Source organism: Amblyomma maculatum, chromosome 3, assembly GCF_055883805.1.
Source record: "Amblyomma maculatum isolate TAMU_Amacu chromosome 3, ASM5588380v1, whole genome shotgun sequence".
Taxonomy (NCBI): Eukaryota; Metazoa; Arthropoda; class Arachnida; order Ixodida; family Ixodidae; genus Amblyomma; species Amblyomma maculatum.
Genome location: NC_139346.1, coordinates 32,651,804 through 32,657,794, shown reverse-complemented (window position 1 = coordinate 32,657,794; position 5,991 = coordinate 32,651,804). Strand labels below are relative to the sequence as shown.

The following is a 5,991-nucleotide window of genomic DNA, read 5'->3' as shown; positions in this document are numbered from 1 at the left end:
CCAGTGGTAAGACGTGGCCAGCATAGGGCTTCATCAAGTGCTCAGACAGCAGAAGCGCATTGTCTCCAACAATCACTGGAGGCACAGTCAGCGAAGTGCCTAATTTTCACTGAAGCTGGCAGACCGGCTTTGCTGCCTATTTATCAATAGCTTTGTATAGGGTGTTTGTCTGGCATATACCTCCATTCCCTTGTGAGCCCAGAGTGCCAATGTCTAAATAAGTGAATTTATAGTTAGAGTTTAAGGGCAAAGGGAATGATGCTAAATGTTTTCTTATAAATAAAATAGGGATCCAGAGTTTTGGTGCTTTATGATTTGGAAACTGCCATTTTTCATTGATATCTTTGATAATTGCGTGCCATTGTTCATTTATGTTTAGTTATTTGAGGTAGTCATCCTTCATCTCCAGGTATATGGCCAGACAGGTCTCAAGTAAAATTTCATTTACTGTTGAGTGCCCCGACCGGAACTGGTGGCTTAGTGAAAACAGACTCCTTTGAAAAGCAAAGCAAGCACTAAATAAGTTGCATGCAATGTAAAAAAAAAAACGCACATCATTGCAACGCCAACATGAGAATATAAAGAAGTGGAAGAAAAAGAAACCTTACCTATTCTCATGAAAAATGAAAAGAATATTACATTGTCATGAGACACTCTACCTGTACTCAACACAGGCGCATTTGAACTCCTCACATCTCCCATACCCCCTTTTTAATCCAGAAATATATATACATACTTGCTGCAATAAACCTCTTCTCATTTGTAACGCATGCATCTCTAATAATGATGATGTATATACGTATTGCATTATTAACAAATCCACATATACCCTTTAAGGAGCGGCGACATGATTTATTCCGTGCTTGCAAGAAATAGCTTCCTAAGGCACCACTTAAACCTAATGCTGCTGCTGATAATTGTTCCCTAGCTTCCCCTCGATCTGACACTAAATCACTGTTTTCACTTATTCGCTTGCGCTAAACATTGCGCTTATGCAAACTCCTAAACTGTATGCTTACGACGCGGAAACTGTCCTCTACTTGCTACAGGTGAAATTGCTAACCTGATGCCAGGAAAGGAGGGTAACTTGAAGCCTAGTGTTCGCTGGGACAGCATTCCACATTACGGTGTTCCAGCGCTCGATCCTTGGCTGGATAGGGCCTTGAGCTGATGGAACTGTTAGTTGCTAACACAGGCCAGGTGCTTGTACTGCTTTGGGTCTGATGGAACTGTTGGAACCCATCACCCAGCATCAATGTAATGGTCATGACCTTTTGCCAGCTTGTCTAACATTCTAAGCATGATTGTAACTCCTCATGAGTATTTTCTGGTGTCTCCTGCCCAATCCAAGTCTCACTACACATTAGAAATAATCAACTGATAGCATCATCCTTGCACTCCAGATGGATGCTGGTGATGCAAATTCCAGTCTATTCGAAGCGCTGGTCACCTGGTTAGTTCAAGGAACTTCACAAGTGCAATCATCTGTGGCACAAAAGGCACACCTAATATTCTAAATATTTTTCTAGAGTACCACAATTCATCTTTGAGCATGAAGCTGCACTTAAACACTTTTCTTTTATAAGTTGCTATCAGTATTCAGCCAACCAAGTAAAAGTTACCAGAAAACAAAGCAACTTCTAATGCTAAGAAAAAAGAGCAAAAAGTCCCATCTCATTACTTATATTATATTACTCTACAGACTGCAGAAGTTAAGATATGTAAACTGCAGTAGCATACCTTATCTTTACTGAGCAATTTGTACAGTACTGCTCACCTCCCCAGTTTCATTTGCAGTGCCTGGGGCCGAATTACGGGATTCGCTGTAAAGTTATAGAGCGTGGCGTCAAAATGACGACGCCGCGACGTCTCGGCGAGACGTCAACGCCTGACGAAAATCTGAATCAACCAATGATCGCCAGGGTGCCGCCCCGGGCCGCTTATTTTCCCGGCAAGAAATTTATGTGCGCGTCAAGGGGCCGTATACTATTTTTTTACATATATACGCAGTGAATAAAATATATAATGTTTTTGTTTTTCAAGAAACTATTCAAAGTTCAATTATATCAAATAAAAAAAGGAACAATTACACTTGTGCAGTTACTTTTTGATTGGTAACGTTTGTCGCCGTAAAGGCGCGCTTGCAGAGGTAAACAATAAACATGGCGGCCTCCTAGAAAACAGCTGATTCCACGGCTCTGAATGCAAGGTTCTGTGTGGTTGTCCTAAGTGCACGGAAAATTGTGATCGTAGCCAGTGAAGTTCACGGACTGGGAAATCGAAGAAGACAACCTGCTGAGGTAAGTTTTGTGTTATCTGCCAGCGTTTACATGGGTGTAAAAAGTGGTGTAAGGGTGATATGCGCCAAGTACAGTATTGTGGTTCCGTTTCTTTTTTAGGAAATACGAGATACTACGAGACACGGTTATTTGGAAAAAATAAACTATCATGGCTGCATGAACGTCCAACACAGAAGTCATTCATTTAAGAGCGAGCAAACAGGGACGGTTGAGCGTGCGCTACCAACCGTACTAGTTATCGTTCGTTCTTATCCTGCGGTGCAAGTTCCTTCAGCGCTGCGCCTGCATGCGTAACCGTAAAATAACTACTCTTTGCTGTTGCTATTTCGTTTTGAAAGACAAATCGTACGTTATGGTTCCTGCTTTTCCAGCCGCAACCCTAGCTGTTGCACACCAATGGCTGTTTGATGTTGCTACGTCATCGAAACCGCGGCAATAAACTATGCACCCTTTTTTCACCGTTAGTTGCTGCCTGCAAGTTTTGACTCGTTACTCGAAATGGCGCCGAAACGAAGAATGTCACGCGAGCAGGAACTGCTGCTAGTAGAGTTTATAGAAACTCATCCTCTGCTAGCACGGAGCGCCGCGGACCTGACAAATTCGTACACGGCTGTAGAAAAGCGCGCGCTGTGGAAGGAGCTGGCGGCTCTTTTAAACCGTAAAGACCGCCGACGGTTGGCGGCACTTATGGCATGTGCTGTGCTGCCTCAAGCGGGTGGAAGCAGCCCGCATAAAGCAAGAGTGCCGGTAAGTCCATCAGCGTCAGTTTGTAAAATGGCATTTCAACGTGCCTCGTCGCATTCTCTTGCAGCGAAACCGGAGGTGGCGAGCTCGGCGGACTGGGGGCCGCGTTCTTATCCTCATTGGCATGGCAGGTGCTACTGGAGTCGGGCCTCCACTCTTCGCATGTACGGTAAGTGTCCGTTGTGGTTTGACGCATACTTTGCTTGCATGAGCATACAGGCAGTTGTGTGCGAACGTGTGGCGTTATGGTGGGTGAATTCTTTCAATAGACAGTTTTAGTTTCACGTGCGTACAGAGTTACGTACGCAAACGTGAGAAGTCTACGTGCGCTGCGCGAATTTCGCCAGGACTACTTTTAGTTTCACGTACGTGGTGTACGTGAAGCAAAATGTATGGACCTTTCATACAAGCCTCGAAAAACTGTGCTTACGTGTTATGCCGCGCCATCTAGTACAGATGAACCAAACAAATTTTGTTCAATCGAGCTGCCTTGAGCCGAGCCATGCTGCAGCCGTAGCCAAGAGTTAAGTTAAAGTTAAATTGGTTCACAGGAAGGGAAAGGCGCAGTAACTGTCACACTTGCTCTGTGGACACCCGAACCGCGCCATAAGGGAAGGGAGGAAGGTGGGAATGAAAGTGGAAAGAGAGAAAGAGGAGCCGTAGTGGAGGGCTACGGAGTAATTTCGACCACCTGGGGATCTTTAACGTGCGCTGACATCGCACAGCACACGACGCCTCTTCGTTTCGCCTCCATCGAAACGCAGCCGCCGTGGTCGGGTTCGAACCCGGGAACTCCGGCACAGTAGTCGGGCGTCTTACCACTGCACCACCCCGGCGGGGCAAGCCAAGAGTCGGTCGAATTGGAAATTGCTGCTCTCAACGTCGTTGCTCTACAGTGAACAATTAGCAAGACGCATACCTATATGCGTCCACCGAACAGCGTGTCGCATGCAGTCTTCGAATGGATTGCATTCTCTCACGTCGCGAAGCATATCCAGATCGTCGCTTTTGGAAAAGCGAATTCGCTGGGCAACAGAACTCATGCTTACAACTTCACGACATTCCCCCTACAACGGATTGGCTCTGGTTGGCTGCCGGCTTGCATCTGGCACTCTAGCCACTTCTCGCTCAACTCTGGTCTGGCGTGACCTCGCGAGATCGTTGCTATGACGACGACAAACGCTTCTGCGTCAGGCTTAACAGCTGAAAAATCGTCCTTCTATCTAAAAACAAAAGGCTATTTGAAACTTGAAACTTTACGCGAGGGTAAGATTGGGTAAGCTTAAACGAATACAACAGTTTAGAACACGATATCGCGCCGAGGAATTAGCGGCGAAGCTGTTATTGCTGTGAAGCGGGCGGGCAGGGCGTCGCCATGTTGTCAACTCTACGTACGCCAGCAACGTGAAGACGCCAACGTGAAAATCCGAATCTCACGTACGTCCGTAAAACTCCCGCAGACTCTTCACGTTCTGCGCATGCGCACTGGTCACACGTAGGCGCTTCACGTACGTAAAGCTCCCACGTACGTGAAACTAAAACTGTCTAATGTATGATTTGTATACGTTACGACTTGTGCACTCTGCTTACCTCACCCTAACGTTGACAGTATGTCTTTTGCTGCTACAAATTATGTCTTTATTGCACCCCAGTGCGAGTACTTCGAACGGTGCGGCGCAGCCTGTGGAAGCCTGTGCAGAGGAAGAGGATCTGCCTGGCCCCACAGCTTGTGAGTTGGCGTGCCATTATGCATACTCCACACTACACTTTGTTGTAAATGCATGAGGAGTAATAGTATTTGTAGCAGTAGCAGTAAAAGTGCAGTGATAATGCATCATTGTAACTGTCTGTCTCTGACATTGTCACATTATACAATGAGGTTGTGATGGCCCATAACAATCTGTCGAATGTTGGTATGAAATATGCTGCAACAGCATTGCCTATTGGCCACCAGTTGTGCCTTCTGTTGCTGGTGTTTGGTGCATTCGCATCAGCAGTAACGTAGGAAATTGCTCCACATTCCACTGCATAGAGCATGCATCATGAGGACATTTCTTTCTCCAACAGCCACACCGCAGTACTCGCCGTACCCTTCACCACAGTACTCGCCTCACCCATCACCACAGTTCTCGCCGCAGCCTTCCCCATAGCCTTCCCCGCAGTCCTTGCCGTAGGCCTTGCCGCAGCCCAGGAGGAGGCGGAACCGGCTTGACGACTGCAAGGATTTGATGCGGCAGGCGCTGCTCGAAACTCGGCGTTTAGCGGATTTGGTCGAGGCTCACAATGCCCAAGATGCTGCATTCCAGCAAAACGTGCTAGAGGTGTGTACTCACAGTACCGACCACATTTTGGGAAGTAGAAACCATTACTTTGAACATGATGTACCTGCACTTATTTTTAAATTCCGCTACTTCTTAGAAATTGGTTGTGACAACTCGGCTTATAGCACTGCCATGAGTATTCTGCAACCATATACTGTCCAAGATGCCTGAATACCTAACATTTCACACAAAAAACTATGGGTAGTTATTCAACAGTATGCATTTCTAATTGGAGCTTTTTTTATGTGCAGGCCATGCGGAATCTGACGGCTGCTGTGCAAGCATCTGGGGCACAACAAGAACTGCTAGTTGGTGTGCTAACTCTAATTTTAATAAATCAAATTCAACCTCCAGTATAAATTTTAGGTTTATGTTTTTATCTTTGTTTTCGTCTGGTGCAGACAGTTTTGTTTTTCAGTTAAATTTTATTTAGCTCTGCTATGGTGCAGCAGATAGTTTTAGCTCTGCCAGGCGCTGACGCAGCATGCAGTTTTCTCACAGTTACTTATATTTATAGCTCTTCAATGTGCAGACGCAGCATATAGTCACTCGCATTTATTTATTTTTAGCTCTGCTGTGTGCAGATGCAGCAGATAGTTTTTCGCAATTACTTATTGTTAGCTCTG

The 5,991-nt window shown here is 45.8% G+C and overlaps 1 long non-coding RNA gene across 1 annotated transcript; it reads left to right on the top strand.

The window, feature by feature from the left end:
- The first annotated feature begins 3,112 nt into the window (after positions 1 to 3,112).
- LOC146194464 (uncharacterized) lies at positions 3,113 to 5,664 on the top strand. The gene is made up of 4 exons (XR_014705452.1): positions 3,113 to 3,213; positions 4,697 to 4,773; positions 5,112 to 5,365; positions 5,617 to 5,664. It is a non-coding gene; the product is annotated as an uncharacterized LOC146194464 (long non-coding RNA).
- Positions 5,665 to 5,991: the final 327 nt, after the last annotated feature.